Source organism: Octopus bimaculoides, chromosome 1, assembly GCF_046866305.1.
Source record: "Octopus bimaculoides isolate indiv1 chromosome 1, ASM4686630v1, whole genome shotgun sequence".
NCBI classification, from domain to species: domain Eukaryota; kingdom Metazoa; phylum Mollusca; class Cephalopoda; order Octopoda; family Octopodidae; genus Octopus; species Octopus bimaculoides.
This window is the reverse complement of record NC_142928.1, coordinates 102,154,623-102,172,286: the sequence shown is the minus strand read 5'-3', so window position 1 is coordinate 102,172,286 and position 17,664 is coordinate 102,154,623. Positions and strand designations below refer to the sequence as shown.

Here is a 17,664-nt window from a genome sequence, read left to right as displayed (position 1 = left end):
TTCCTGTTTGTGCTAAGAACAGATGCAGACAGGTCAAGAGATTTGTTTTCCCCAGTTACGAAGGTTCCAGGATACGGTATCTTCAGTTTCACTCAGGTTAAGCTTGCAGTGGAAATGAACTTAAAACATGAAGCAAAAATGAAAGTAATTGAAATATAAAAAAAACAAACAAAAACATAAGGCATCACTGCGTGGTAAGCTTATTTCCCAATCATGTGGTCTCGGGTTCACTCCCTCTACACGGTAAGCTTATTTCCCAATCATGTGGTCTTGGGTTCATTCCCTCTGCGTGGTACCTTAGGCAAGTGTCTTCTAATACATCTCTGGGCTGATCAAAGTCTTGAGAGTGGATTTGGTAGACGGACACTGAAAGAAGACCGTTTTAGCTATCTGCATGTCTGCCAGCATACACACATACATATAGATATATAAGTAAATAAAAGATGGAGATTGAAATAGCACAGAAGTAAGCCTAAGACATTTCAATTTAAGAGGGAATTTAACAAAAATGATTTTAAAAATAATATAAAGAAAATATTACCTGTTTTGATGAATTTCATCTTATCAAATATCAGTAAAAATTTATAAAAATTTGAAGTAAAAACAGTTTATCTTCAGTCTGGGAGTCAACAAAAAATCTCCAGACATGTTTTGACCCTCAAATTTTTACGGATATTTCATAAGATGAGATTCATCGAAACCGGTAATATTTTCTTTATATAATTTTAAAAATCATTTTTATTAAATTTCTTCTTAAATTGAAATGTCTCAGACTTACTTCTGTGCTATTTCTACGTTATTCCACCACCTGCCAATACTGATGCTGATATTTTTGACAGGGACATTCTTGTCCGTCTGCAAAACATGCTTCATGAGCACAACAGCTATATTCGCAGTTTCAAATAAGCCTTGCAAACAGCCCCTTCATCAAACTTCACCATTGTCATCGATGCTAACAAAAGACCTTCTGAGGAGCACGCACGCTGTTAAAATGCTCCTTTGTGCAATGAAGTGGCTGTACTTCTCCATGGTGAACAGCACAATAAGCGAGACATACATGTTCATAGCCGTTACAGTCGTCTTCAACTAGAGCTGATACAGTACGTGCATATCTTAAGTCATCCACATTGTGGCCCCTGGTGAAGACTCAAACTTAACACTAACATGTGTGCTCATATGCGAGGTGACATAGCATCAGCAGAATTTTCTAATACCCTCCATGCACTTGGCGAAGGCAAAACTCCCTGTGATGAAAAGGGTAATGTTGCCATCGATTCACTTTGTACCATTGTTAATACGCTTTCTGATCTCACGGATGCAGTGTTCCCAGATCTCCAAGCAAATTATCAGCATATGGATTGGATTGGTCAAAGGGCTATTCTGGCCCCGAAGAATAAAACTGTTTACCATATTAATTATGAAATGCTAAAACTCTTTCCTAGGGATTGCTATATATATATAAGTCTATCGATAGAACTCCTGACCCCGAGGACGTCATCAACTATCCAATAGAGGTACTAAATTCCTTTCAGCCCCCTGGACTACCCCCACACATTCTGAAACTGAAAGTTGGTGCCCCTATAATGCTCATTCGAAATTTGGTTCCGCTAAAACAATGCAATGGGACACGTTTGATCGTTAAGTCCTTATCTCCCAATCTAATTGAGGCCACAACAATCACAGGGTGCGGTTGAGGCAACGTTGTGCTCATATCGAGGATGCATCTTTTCCCATCAGGAGCAGACCTACCTTTCACATTTCAGAGGTCCCAGTTTCCAGTCAGGCCATGCTTCGCAATGTCAATTAACAAAGCACAGGGGCAACTGCTGTCTGTCGCGGGAATACATTTGGGGGAGCCGTGTTTCTCTCATGGTCAGCTTTACGTTGGCTGCTCGCATGTGGGCAGCAAGAGTGATGCTCTCACGTTCGTTCCACAAGGAAAAACAAAAAACATTGTGTACAAGGAGGTTTTATAGGATTACTTCGCTTCCTAATTTTATAACTTTTTCTAATTCTTTTTTAATTTTTGCCTTTTTGTCAGTAATTTTTAAGTAGGTGTAGGTTAATATTCATTGCAGTGCACTTGACACTCCCAACCATCAGCTGTAAAAAGGCTGATTCTTGCGGTGTTACAAAGCTTCATTACAAATCAGACCCTGCTCAAAAATCAGCTGTTCTTCCTCACCAACCCCCATTCGGCGGGCATCGGAGGACCATGGACACGTTACTATTTCACTTCCGTACAACTCTCAAACGGTCAACAATGCTTTTATGACAACATTTACATTTTTAGGCGGTTCCCTGCAATTACTTCATACTTCACCAACACCTGGCCTCCGCTCGCTCTATTTCCCTCCCTTCATCAGCACAGCAGCCTCATCTTCTGCATCCGACGTACATGAAACATCCCCTCCCCCCTCACTTCCATCTCCTCTCTAAACATTACAGTTTACATCAGCGGCAACAGGATCGCAACATACAATTTGAAAACCAAGCAACATATTTTATGCAACAACAAATGTAATCATAACGACGATCAATGAAACGAATGGATAAAAATAATTGCATGAAGTAACTATCTCTTACACGCCATTACAATTTACATCAAATAACAAGACTTCAAAAGTCGATAAAACTAAATACATACATCCTCTCTCTCACCATTATATTTTACACCGTTACATTTTACATCAAATACAAAATATTCAAAAGTAACAGGTCATTTTACACTCTTGCTGGTCTGACATATGGTGAGTAGATGCTATTATTGTATATTTTCAAACTTACCCATATTTACTTACCCGTGATTGATCCCCCTCTTTCCTCCATAGGGCATCTGTTCTGTTTTCACAGAGCATGAAGTTTTGTAACTGCACATCCACTGCTGTTGGTGGAAAAGGAACACGCCGTATTCACCTGCAAACGTTTTACACACCCTTCCAGGACTACCTGCCAAATTGTTACAATTGTGAGAATGATAAAACAGCCTTTTCAGGGCCACCTCACATTCTATTGTTACCTCTTCTTAGAGTGTTGCAATGCTCTTTGCAGGGCTTTCTATCCAGTTGCAAATCGATTGGTTGGGCGTTAATTTATATCAATCTTTGCCTCAATAATCATAATTGAATAGAATCATTAACAGTACTTTAAAGCAATTCAGCCCCGAGCAACACCGGGCACTTCTGCTAGTATATATATATATATATATATATATAAATTAAATTAATATCTTTCAAAAAAGGAAACTATTTATATGTGGCATGTATTATATAGTTTTCTACATATATAAGTCTATTGTTTTCTGTATTAATATTAGAGGAAACTGGCATGGCTCTATGTTGGGAGGTGGGGTATCAAGGAACAGATGATGGAAATCTTTGCACACATGGTGGACACTTCCAAGTATCTCTATGAATTGTTTATTTTCCCAGCTTATGAGTATTGCATCTTAAAAATAGATAGAATTAATAGCTAAACTTTATGTATTTGTAAACAGAACTGTACAAATATACGCACTTTTAGTATTTGCTGCCTAAGTATCTCATTCTATTATATATGTAAAGATTTTAATTACTCCTTTCTTCAATGCCTTATTTTTATACATACATATATATAAAAAAAGTTTATTATTTACTCAACATTCTATTAATCGGTTTGTGGAAACTCCACAGGTCCTGTTAGTTATACTCTTTTACTTGTTTCAGTCATTTGACTGTGGCCATGCTGGAGCACTGCCTTTAGTCGAGCAAATCGACCCCAGGACTTATTCTTTGTAAACCTAGTACTTATTCTATCAGTCTCTTTTGCCAAACTACTAAGTTACAGGGGTGTAAACACACCAAGGTGCCATGCAGTGGGACTGAACCCGGAACCATGTGGTTCGTAAGCAAGCTACTTACCACACAGCCACTCCTATGCCTATATAAATCAATAAAATAAGTACCAGACTGAAATAAGCCATGGGGTTGATGTGAGTGACTCAACACTTGATGATGTACTGCACCCTTACCCCAGTCCAATAGTTGATTGGTCAAAACAGGGAAAAGGATGAAAATAAATATCAAAACTTTACATTTTAGACTTTTCAGAATGCAAAGTTTATTTCCGTCTATTCTAAAACAGAGCCAAGATCATCCAACCAAAACAAAATCCTTTTCCTTGTAATGTAAAATAATCTTACTGGCTAATTCTTATCAATAGCAGTTTTGTTTTATATTTCAACTTTAATTTTTGAATCCTTTACAGAACCCAACCTTTAAATGGGATATGAATAGTAAAGTGCTAATGTACTTAGATTAAAGTAACCTTTTCATAAACTAAATTTCAATGGAAAGCTCTCAAGTTTATAAGTATCTCCAATTATATCCACTAATTGAGACTTTCAATGTTCAGATCTATTTTTCTTTTTTCTTTTCTCAATTTTCTTTTTTTTGTTTGTTTTTTGTTTATTGCACTAGCTTTTGTTTTTCAGAATTTGATATAGTTTCAGTTGTCTTGGGTTGAAGCACTGATACAAATTACATCATGCCATAGTTTTCAGGAATTCTGCTACTTCACTTTTCATAGAAAACAAAATTATCAAAGTAATTCATTTCTAAATGATTTTCTTTACTACATGAAATAATTTTATGGATTTGATAATATTTAACCCTTTAGTGTTCAGATCATTCTGTTAAATGTAATGCTTATTTATTTACATTGATTTGAATTAATCATGCATTATCTTGCAGCTTCAAGATTACAGTGATGTGATTGTTACCTCTGCCAAGGAAGGAGGGTATGTTTTCATCGGTGTTGGTTTGTCCGTCTGTGTGCAAAATAACTCAAAAAGTTGTGAACAGTATTTGATGAAACTTGCAAGAAAAGTTGGTAATGATACAAAGAACAGATGATGAAATTTTAGTAGTGATCCGTGGATTTTTATGGATTTTTGAAGGATTTTTCATTTGTTATATTTACTTTACATGAAGTATTACAATGTTACGTTCATTGATTATCTCCCTTGAAAACATGTTCATCGTTTCCACTTAACCTATGGTGGCGTTGCTGTTTCCAAAGTTTATTTTTGTTTCTCTATTAGTAATTTTACTCGTGTATCTATCTTAAAATGAGCTGCTTGGCGGAGGTTTGTGGAGGATGACATGATAAGCCTTGACTATTGGGATCAACTCAAAAATCTCAGGCTTTGCTCCCTCTGCTGCTGTTGTCATCAATGTATTATAACTGCTTCAGATGATGCCTGTTTTTAAAGGGTTCTTTTTAAAAATCATATGGCTGTGTTATTTTTTTTTTAACCCCACCAAGGAGGTTATGTTTTTGCCGGCATTGGTCTGGGAAATTGGACAATTTTCAGCATGCATGTATAAGGGTGGAAATGAGCTGCTTGGTGGAGGTCTGCACTTTCTGAGTGTTTTTCTAGTTTATTTTTAGAATGCCATTGTATATTAGGTATGAAAGGCCAGATATAGTCAGTTTGAACATAAAATGGGTAGAATATTTGGGCCAGATATGGATGGATTAAATGTTAAAGAGTTATCAGGATATCTTATCCTATGTGCTCTTTTGCAACAGAGTTTCAAATCTCAGAAACTATTTTACTTTGTATATGTTGCTAATAAATTGTATTTTGTAAATTTTTAACAACTGACAGTCACAGGTTCATTGCATTTAAGACAGCAAACACAAAAATGGATGTCTTTGCAATTCCTGTAGAGAAAATACTTCAGTGCAGCTTCACAAATGAAGTTTGCTTTCTTTATCCATCTGTCTGTGATTACACTACAACTATTGTGTGTCCATAGCTCACATTGAGTACTGTGTATGGAGTTTATATGTACTCCTTTTCTGCATATCAAGCAAGGTAATTTCCCTAAAGATTTTAGTATCCTGTCTTCTTTCTTATTTATTAAAACCATAGTATTTGCTAAATTTACTGTGAGGCCTCTCAAATCTAGTTTTAGCTGCCATGCTTGGAATTTCCTCTTTAATTCCACTATAGATATTTAGCCATGAGAACTAGATCATCAGCATAAAGGAGTTCCCATAGACAGTCAATTTTAAACTTCTCAATGATGGATGTAGGAATATGATGAAAAGGAGGGGACTAAGGACTTCTACCTTCATGCTAACCCTTTATCATTTAAACTGACCATATCTGGCCCAAATATTCTAACCATTTTATGTTCAGATTGTCCAGATCTGACCTCTCACACCTATCCTACAATGTCATTCTAAAAATAAACAATCAATCATCAAAATCTTGGAGCTACAAGATAATTCATGATTAAGTCAAAACAATATGAACAAATAATCATTACATTTGACATGCTAAAGGGTTAAATTTGTCACTGAAATCATTGTTGACTGTCACTTTACTTACTGCATCTTTATATACAGCTCGTACAAATGGTCATCACAAGCCAGTAGCTTTGTTTTCTATTTCAATTTAAATAGGATATGAACAGTAAAGTGCTAGCATACTTAGATTAAAGCAGCCTTCCCCTAAACTAAACTTCTAAGAAAAGCTCTCAAGTTTATAAGTATATCTACTTGTTGATATCTAAATTGAGACTTGCTGTCAACTATTAGCTTCCTGATCCATAACTACATCCTCCAGTTTCTCATCTAACATATTCATGATTGATTTTTGCCTCCACCCATTTTCACCACTCACTGCAGCTACTTCTATCCATCTGCCATATTTGCTTCTCACATGCCCATCAATTTACTTACCCATCCATACCACTTCTCTCTATTTACCTTCCTGTTGTTTAAGGGTCTACTTTGAAACATCTTTACCACCATCCTTCTAATCTTCAAACTGGGGTAACCATGTATATCTCCTACAACAAGACACCTGCTCCTGTCCCCCTATCATACTTCAACTCTTCATCACCTGACATAAAGACACCTCTGTCAGTATTACTCTCCACCACCCTCAGTTGAGGGGTCTTGTCTTGACTTGTGAGTTCCTTGAGAACCTTGCTATTGTTGGTTCCACATAAAAAGCATTCAGTACATCCTGTAAAGAAGTTAACATTAGGAAAGGCATCCAGCTGTAGAAACCATGCCAAAGCAGACATTGGAGCTTGGAGCAGTCCTCTGGCTTGCCAGCCCCAGTCAAACCATCCAACCCATGCCAACATGGGAACCATATTAAATGATGATTAGAAGTCAAGGTTATTTGAATACATCAATATTCAGTAAGAATACCATCCACACACATACATACATCATCATCACCATCGTCATCAATTTTAAGTCCACTTTTTCATGCTTTCATGAGTCAGAATGAATTTGTTGAGGTAGATTTTTTACAGCCAGTGCCCTTTCCTGTTGCCAATTCTTACCTGGTTCTCAGGAAGGTAGTACTTCACTATAGTCAGGCACATTTCTATTGGAAACAAATACTGCTTGTATGATAGTGCCACTTGTTTACAACTCACATGGTATATGAAGACAAGTGCGCATGTGCATGCATGTACATACACACACACACACTAAAAAATAAATAAACTAATAAACTCTATAACAGAAAGTTACAGGTACATGGTCTGCTACAATCAATTTTGGTCAGTGAGACAGAGGTGGGACAGTGTATAAAACATTAAATAAACTGAAATTTTGAAAGATTATGTTTCTGCAGAATTCTAATTTCCTATGTTTAAAACATATTATTCAGAAAGAGAAAAAATAATTGGAAATAATTAAAAATAAATAAGTTATGAACAGGAGAGGATAAAAATAATAATTTTTGAAAAATAATTTGAGTTGTAATATGTTATGATTAAAACAGAAATCCAAAGAAAATATTTAGAACCACAAAGCAAGACAAAAAAACTTCCATCCAAAATCTTTTGACTTATATTAAAACCAATTGTTTTACTGGGAAACTTTTCTCAAGGACTTTCTCAACACTATTATATTTAAATAATTTGGTTTTATTTTTCAGATCTGAGACTTGTTTTAATAATTATTAGCATCCTTTATGAAGCCCAACCTATAAAGTACTCATCTTTAAACTTATTTCACTCTTTAATATAAATAGTGAATTAAGTGCTACTTAGAGAATCATTTCATAAAGTGCAAAAATCTCAGTCCGGTTTGGATTTATTTGATAGTTCATGTTGGAGCTTGTTCTTTAGTTAATATTGTTTTTGTTAATATACGAGGGTATGCAGAAAGGTTCCTGGCTTTGGGTAAAAGAAAATACAGAAGGATCAGTTAATTATGATTTTATTCAGCACATTCCCCTCTTAGATTTACACACTTATTGCAGCAGTCCATAGGTTTTTCTAAGCCCTGCAAAAGAACTCAGAAGGTTGGGCTTACAACTAGACCTTTCCTGATACCCTTAAAACCAGGAACTTTTCAGCACCCTCTTGTATGTGCAGTGTCTTCTATTAAAGATACATGATCAAGAAGTGTTTCATATTACAATATTTAAACAAAGGTATTTGATAATGGAACAAAATTTATGTGAGCTATATTACATAGTGCCATTTATACAATAACAGAGTGATAGACCAGTGGCATAGTATGAGTTTTTCCAACCCTCTTACTTGAACCCTTAGCACTTAAACAAACATTCTTCCAGTCTCATGTTTAAACAGCTAGATCTGGCCTTTCACCTTACAATGTCATTCTAAAAATAAACAATCACATCATCAAAATCTTGAAGCTTGAGTCCCAGGGCTGCTCCTCCTTCCATTGCCTCCGGTGGGTTGGCAGTTAGCCCAAAACTCTTCAGGTGGCTTATGACCCCCTTTGCTGACACTATGCTCTCATCCACCAGGGTGTCATTGATATAGGAATTGGTGGCTCTTTTCACTTTGTCGGCCTTTCCCAGGATGGTCTTTAGAATTGTCGCAATGATCTTTGGTGCTGAATTCAGCCTGAATCCCAACCTGGTCAGGCAGTATATCCATCCCTTATACCTTACCAGCTGATATTTCCACAGTCTCTCAGCTACATGCAGCTGCAGGTATGCCGACTTCAAATCGACGATTGTGGAGGCCCCTGTCATCTGCCTCCACTCTCTCAAGGTTTCGCTACAAATGTCTGTAGCTTCACCACCCGTATGGCACAATAAAATCAATAAAACCAGAAACACTGGAAACAGTAAAAATTTAAAGGTATTTTAGAGATGATTTATTTTAATAACATAATTTTCTGTTAGTAAATGTTTTTCTCTTACGCAAATATGCAAGACTCGATAATGAAAGTTTGGGAATTGGGGTGTGGGGTAAAATATTTTTTAAAAAATTCTTTTATTGGCTAATCATATTAATTCTATTACGAAATCCAAGAATTAAAATAAAAATTTTTAAACACTGGAAAGTTTTGGAATTTAGGGAGTAGGGGGGAATACATCTGTTAATGTTTATAATTTCAAGTTAATTTTTGAAATCCAAATTCAAGAAGTTAAAAATATTTGCGCATATGCACGGCTTATTATAGATTCTGGATCGAAGTACACCTTGTAACCAGTCATAAAGAGTTTACTATTTGGTATTTTCAGAAATTTAAAGTTTCCTTAAATTAAAATTTTTTCATTCTCCCATCCCCAGAAATCCCTACAGATTAGACTTAACCTGTTATGATCACACACATATTGGAGAGCATGAGGTCATTGCTGGGATTTATCCATAATAATTTTAAAAAGGTATTCTTTTATTTATTTATTCATTTAGAACTTGTTTCAGTCATTTAACTGCGTCCATGCTGGAGCACCGCCTTAAAAAAGAACAGTATTTGAGTGGTGGAACCTTATTGGGAATCAATCCCAAACCTTTAGTTGTACTAACCATAACACCAATGTAAAAGATAATTTATTTTAATAGCACCGTTTTCTGTTAGTAAATGTTTCTTTTTTACTTCTTATACACACACTCACTAATGTGCAGGATAGGGATAAAAATTCAAATGACAAAAATCTTTTTTTCTTTTGTTGAAATCCCATCATTCCATTCAAAGTGTTTATGAGGAGAAAAATATTGAAAAACATTCATTGCATATCAGTGACTGAGAAACAAGAAAAGTATCAGGTGGTTGTGGGATTAAAAACAACAGCTAAATCTCCTTTAAATCACACAACTCTTCGTCTGAAAATTATTTTGAAATTAGAAACAAATGGCTGATTCGGATTATCCGTATGATTTTTTAAAATTCAAAGAATAAGTCCTGGGATCGATTTGCTCAACTAAAGGCAGTGCTCCAGCATGGCCACAGTCAAATGACTGAAACAAGTAAAAGAGTATAACTAATAGGACCTGTCGATCAGCTCCCGGAAATCCAATACTGGTCTGACTTTATGTTTCGTCGGCTGCACCACTGCTATCAGCGGTAGCACCTCCAGTCTTCACTTCCTCCTTCCAAGGAATCAGAATACCTTCCTTGATCCACCGGTCCACCTCTCCCTCGAACTCGCTTCTGGCATCCCCTTTCAGGGTATGCTGATAGAAGCTTACTGCATTTTTCAATGTCAGAGGATCTCCCTTCCAGTGCCATTCCACTGTCCACTGCCGGCCATCGAACACAGCTCAAAAATCTTTGTCTGTGTTGGTGTGTGCAGCATATTTTTCTTGACAACTCTCACCACTCTCCTGTTGCGAACTTACAGCGCATAGCGCCCCCACATCACCGAACACTACACCGGCTTCATTGACCATAACACCGCCCAAGCGGACAATGGCGTCCATCTCCATCACAACATTAATCCCATCCACTACGCCATCAATTACAATAGCCCGCAACCTGAATCTTGTTCCTCGTACCACCGTCTTCACGTCGCTACTTCCTCTGCATTCAACTTCCATACCATCAACAACCCTTACACTACTCACTCCTCTCCATTCATCCACCACTTCTGGAGTCATTAGCGTTGTTGAGCAGCCTGTGCCCATGGGGGCTCGTGACTACTTTCCGTTCACCATGACTTCTACTACTGGCAATGACTGTAAACACGCCTCTATTCTTTCGACGGGACAACTACCGGTGCAGTAATTTCCCTTGACCATTTCCCTGCACGCATTCACTAGCAATGTGGCCTATCTGTCTGCATTGATAGCAAATTACTCCAGGCCTGGGTTCCCTACAGTCCCTCGCCATGTGCAAATCCTGACACCGAAAACACTGCCCTTTGAAGGGTTGTGCACGTTCCTTGTTTGACCCCTCTCCACCGCTCTTTGTTTGACCCGTTCTCGGTCTTGCAATCACTGCCAAAGGTGTTGTCCTGCAACACGAAACAATGGCTCTGGCCCGAGATATTACCTCTACCATTGCCATAGAGTGAATGTTCGGCAGCTTTTGCAGCTCGACCGACACGTGGTCAGGAAATCCTGTCACAAAGGCTAATTTTACGGTTTGTTCTAATGTGTAATCTCTATATCCCACAAGTCTAGCCAATCTGCTGATTTCATTGGCAAACACAGCGACCTGTTCGCCCATCCACTTTGCTTTCCCCAGTCAACCATATGCCATAAATGGACCTTCTGTGAAGGCCTCCATCAGCTGGGCTTCTATTTTTTTCTGTGCTCAACTGGTCCTTCTCTTCCATTTCCAGGTATAGCACCAACGCTGATCCATCGAGGTATAACAGTACAAAACTTGTTAGATCATCTATACTTTGGAGTCTTGCCACCAATTTTTTGCAGCCAAGCAGTCACATCTCACTCACCACAAAATGGCTTAACCGTCTCATTTGAAACACGGACCATGCCCATCATTTTTTTTTTTTTACATTTGAGCCGAAATAGCTTGTGATGTAAAGGAAGAAAAAGACGGAAGCGAAGAGAGAATTATGGTAGTCTTACCTGTCGGTCCAGAAAAAGGGTCACTTTCAACATCCATGTGCTGTCTCGATCTCCAAAAACTTCATCTTTCGATAGGATTTTTTGGCGAATTTTGAGGAAACAAAGCATTAGATAATGAAAGTAATGCGATTTGTCTTAACTTTTATTATTCGTAAAAGATTGGGTTTACGTGGATGAGAAAGAAAGGGAGAGTGTGTTGGTAAACGAGCAAGTTTTAAAAACTTTCCTGTTAGCATGCTCGTGCATGTGTGTGTGTGTGCAAGTGAGTGTGCCTGTGTGCGTATGGATGAGTATGTTCACAAGAAAATAATACAGGATTGATATAACAAAAAATGATATTTCAACAAAATGAGGCCCTGAATAAACAAAGGCACACAATTACACACATATGGAATCACAAGCGACATGTTCACCCACTACACGTGTGCAAGTTATCCACATGCATGGCACACCACACCCACACTTCTCCATATACCAGCCTATTCATAAAACCAATAAAAAAGCCTGAGAGCTGTCTTGGCTTAAACAAAAAGTCTTGTCACTTAATAAGTGAAAAAGAAAAAGATATCAAAGAAACTTATATATAGGCGTAGGAGTGGCTTTGTGGTAAGTAGCTTGCTTACCAACCATATGGTTCCGGGTTCAGTCCCACTGCGTGGCACCTTGGGCAAGTGTCTTCTACTATAGCCTCGAGCTGACCAAAGCCTTGTGAGTGGATTTGGTAGACGGAAACTGAAAAAAGCCCGTCGTATATATGTATATATATATATATATATATATATATATATATATGTATGTGTGTTTGTGTGTCTGTGTTTGTCCCCCCAACATCGCTTGTCAACCGATGGTGGTGTGTTTACATCCCCGTAACTTAGCAGTTCGGCAAAAGAGACCGATAGAATAAGTACTAGGCTTCCAAAGAATAAGTACTGGGGTCGATTTGCTCGACTAAAGGCGGTGCTCCAGCATGGCTGCAGTCAAATGACTGAAACAAGTAAAAGAGTAAAAGAGATCAATAAAGACACATGACAATCTATCTTTTCTTAATTGGTGTCGCTAGGGTGTGTATGAAGTGAGGAAAATTCAACTATTTATATCTGAAGCTGACCTCATTGGCATCAAGCAAACTTTATTGTTGTCTTCGTAGATCAGTCATAGGCGGACAAAACTATAATGAAAAGCTTTTCAGATGTTACAATACTTTTATTTGTATATGAGAACGTATATTATTCAGTACAAACATTCTTTAAGGCGGTAATGTGGATTTTATGAGAATATTTTGTTGCTATTTTTCAGCAGGTTGCGTGATTAGTTGCTAGTTATTTTCTGAACAAAATTATCAATGAAGATTTCTCTCACTTTCTCCCTATATTTCATTCGCCTTCCTTCTCCTTTCTTCTCTTCCACTTTTTTTTTCGAAGATTTCCTTTAGGTAGCTAAATTTACATGTTACTTTCTTTCATGAAGTGGTCACATTTAGCGATTGGTGAGTTTCGACTGGAGTAACTAATGCTAGACAGTGAGCTGGCAGAATCATTAGCATGCCAGACAAAATGTGGCAAGACTTCCGCCCGTCCTCGACACAAACCACCCTTAAAAAAAAATTTTTTTTTTTCAACATAAACCCGGCTTGTCGGCTACGGTGAATACGAATCTGCAAAAAAATTGGCAAAATTGGCATTTTTAAATTACCACCCCCACCTCGTTTCCTTCACTTTTTTACTTTTTTTAGAATTTTTTTTTTTCAAAACATGCAGAAAAATACAGGGATTTCCCAAAAATTTTGTAAAATTGTTTTTAAGAATTTTTTTCTAAATATGCGGAAAAATATGGACATTATGATTTGGACAAAAATTTCCAAACATTTCTGTGGTCACAGTTAAGGTTAGGGTTTTAGGGTTAGGGTTATGGTTTTAGGGTTAGGATTATGGTTTTAGGGTTAGAGTTATGGTTTTAGGGTTAGTGTTGGGGAAAAAAGTCAAAATTGAAGAATTTGGAGGTGGAAGCAGGGTAATTTAACAATGTCAACTTTTGGCAAATTTCCGGAACCTCCATATCCGAAAATGAGGGTTTTGGGCTAAAAAATAAAAAAAATAAACAAATTTGGGAGAAAATGGGGGAGATGGGTGGAAGTCTTTCCCAAAATGTTTAGCAGCATTTTGTCTGTCTTCAAGTTCTGAGTTCAAATTCCACTGAGGTGATTTTTGCCCTTCATCCTTTTAAAATCAATGAAATAAGTACCAGTTGAGCACTGGGGTCGATCCAATAGGCTATCTTTTCTCCCAAATTCCAGGCCTTGTGCCTATAGTAGAAAAGATTATTATTTAAGTAACAGAAAAATTGCCTTGGTATGTTTGATGGTAAAAGTATTAGATATTAAGATCTTTTTGCAAAATTTACAATACATCTGTCGTGTTATTTGCTTGAAATCTAGAACTTGTAAAAGAAAGGTGTAAAATTATATAAAACACAACAAACCCATTATTCATTATTAGCAATGGAAGCAGTATTAGTTCAAAATAACAATTTATATCACATTTAAAGCAGGTATATTATTGAAAGTCTGAAAGCTGCGGTATTTGTCTCGAGAAACCTCTTATTGACATTTAATGTTAAAAAGACCAAAGAAAAAGAAAACCCAAAGTATACCAGCAGACGACAATAAACATCTGGCAACGGTGGTAGCATAGCTACATAGGGGGTAGGTGGGGCACAAGGAGGAGTGTTACTGCATTTTTAACTTTGAGACAAAATATATTTTTACAAATGCTTACTACCTTACAAAAACTATATCAGCTAAGCAAACGACCTTTTCTAAATGCATTAAAAACATTATAACATAATCTGGACCACTATTTCAGAATTTTACCGTCATTCTCTTTGAGCATATAAAAGAGAAATTTGGCTGGGGCAAAATGAGTATGCCAAGACAGGGTAAATTTAGCTCTTTAATCCTTCAGAATAACATTTGTAAACAGACTCGTACACATCAATATCCATCCTTAGACATCAGAAAGATCAGAAATGGAAAAAAAAAATTAATATCTAGGTCAAATAAAAGAGACTCCGAGGAAAATGGCACATAATAAGAAATTAATGAAACTCGACTAGATAAAAAAAAAAGCTGAACATAAAATTTTCTCTCTAACTTCTTCATGATCTGCTGGAGTGTCTCTCTTTGTGATATATTAACACACCATGCAGTTAAAAAGAACAGATAATTGAAATTAGTCATTACTCATGTTATCCCATTTTAGACATTTTTGGGGGAACTTGAAAATTATCAAATTAGATATGAGTGTGGGAAAAATTGACTTGGAATCCAACAGAGAAAAGAATATTGATGGAGAAACACAAAAAATTATCCAGCCTCAATTACAATTAGGGCATAAAATTAGCAGCCTCAATTACAATTGGGGTAAAGTTGCAGAAAAATTTCTTGAAAATACAAGTACATGTCAACTAGTTATGTTTCAGACTCTCTCAAATTCAACAACAACAACTATGCTAACCAATTTTTACTCCTAAATATGATGTAGCAATACAAAATGATGATACAATACATGCAATGTAATCATTTCAAACAGTTAGGAAGAAAGTAATGAGAAACCAGAAATAACTTATTTTACCCCAGTTAATAATTTTGCCCTCCCTTCTCCGACTTACTTATTTCTGCCAGTGATGATGCCAGGGGCTCTATTTGGTGTTTATTTATAGTTTATTGTGAAGAGATCATACACAAGGCAATCTTGCAATCAAAATGACTCACAAACAGACTTAAAGCTCTGAATGTATCACATTTGGTCAGGTCAACAATAATAGTCAACGAAACAAAGTAAGGTGAAAGTGTGCCTACATACTGACTTGACCTGCTAGAAATAGCAACCAACTCTCCTAAAAGGGAGGGAGGTGTATTGGATCTTTATGGACCTACAGAAGGCATATGACCATGTGGATAGGGATGCAATGTGGCAGGTGTTGCGGTTGTATGGAGTAGATGGTAGATTGTTGAGAGCTGTACAGAGTTTTCATAGAGAAAGTAGGGTGTGTGTTAGGGTGGGTGGTGAAGTGAGTGAGTGGTTTGATGTGAAGGTGACTGTTTAATTTATATATGAATGGTGTGGTGAGATAAGTAAATGCTAGAGCTTTTGGTAGGGGAGCTCAAATGGTGGGAGAAAATGGCAGGTCAGTCGTTGTTTGCAGATGATACAGCACTGGTGGCAGATTCGGAAGAGCAACTGATGAGACTGGTGGTAGAGTTTGGAAGAGTGTGTGAGAGGAGGAAACTGAAAGTGAATGCAGATAAGAGTAAGGTGATGATGAGATGGAATGGCTGGTAGGATGGATGTGAGTATAAATGGTGAGATGTTAGAGGAGGTGAGTGTTTTAAAGTTTCTGGGATCACATGTGACGGTGGATTGGGGGGGGGGGGTTGAAGAAGTGGGATATAGAGTGAGGGAGGGGAGTAAGATACTGGGAGTGATGAAAGGTATAAGATAAAAGGTTGAGTATGAAAGTGAAAAGAGGTGTGTATAAAGGTGTGATTGTGCCAACAATGTTATATGGTACAGAGACGTGGGGGCTGAGAGAGGTGACTAGATTTGTTTGAGACGAGAGGTTTGAGGGCTATGGTTGGTGTGACATGGATGGACAGGATGAGGAATGAGGAGTGTGAAGTTGAGCAGGAATGAGGAAAAACTAACAGCAGCAGTAAGTTTCTTCAGCTGAATACACGTCATTGATTGTTTAAAATTACCCAAATACAACAACTCTAACACGAAATAACTTCTAAAATACAAAATTTTGTCAAAAACGTTAGGAGTAAACCCTGTTCTATGTGACACATTCTACGAGTATCTGAAGTTTCAAACTATTTAGTTAAAAAAAAAAATTAATAAAAAAATCTGTCCGTCAAATTGAATAGATGTACTGTATCTTTATTTATTAGTTTATTAATTTTTAGGCATGAAAGTGCTTATTTTACCACAGAAATCATTAAAATCTAAAAGAATATAAATACCTATCAACTGCAGAAACCTGTGATATACTGAGGAGTCTGCGATATAAATTTACATATATTAGCCAGAAGAATCTGCAATGTACTGCGGGTGTGATAGGTGAGCCACAATATGGCGAGTGGTTATTGTAGGTATGTATGTCTGTATATATATATATATATATACTTCATGTTATATATATATATATATATATATATATATATATATATATATATATATATATATATATAACGTGAAGTATATTTGCCACTTAAATGCGGCTAAACCCTAAGGGTGAATGTTACTGTTGCTTTTAGCTCCAGGAGAACATCTCCTCCAGCTAGCTATTGACACACATCTGTGTCCTGTCCGAGAACATCTCCTCCAGCTGGCTATTGACACACATCTGTGTCCTGCCTGTATTTGCAAATACAGACAGGACACAGATGTGTGCCAATAGCCAGCTGGAGGAGATGTTCTCCTGGGGCTAAAAGCAACAGTAACATTCACCCTTAGGGTTTAGCCGCATTTAAGTGGCAAATATACTTCATGTTGTTGTGCAGTTACTGTTTATACCTTGTTCAGAGATTTAACATATATATATATATATATATATATATATATATATATATATATATATATATATATATATATATATATATATATATATATATTAGTTTATGTATATATTAATATTATCTCAGTTATTAAAACTTTCGAAGAGAAATAAATGAGGAACCCCAACAGCTCTTTCTTCTTTGTGAAAGAACTATCATTTATTTCAAAACATATGTAGGAATTAAAGGAACTTTTATTGACATGCGTTTTGCTCCATTTATTATTATCTCTCTCTC

At 36.7% G+C, this 17,664-nt stretch overlaps 1 long non-coding RNA gene across 1 annotated transcript; it reads left to right on the top strand.

Moving 5' to 3' along the window:
* Positions 1 to 20: 20 nt before the first annotated feature.
* LOC149137652 (uncharacterized) lies at positions 21 to 7,634 on the top strand. The gene is made up of 2 exons (XR_016242582.1): positions 21 to 2,750; positions 4,731 to 7,634. It is a non-coding gene; the product is annotated as an uncharacterized LOC149137652 (long non-coding RNA).
* Positions 7,635 to 17,664: the final 10,030 nt, after the last annotated feature.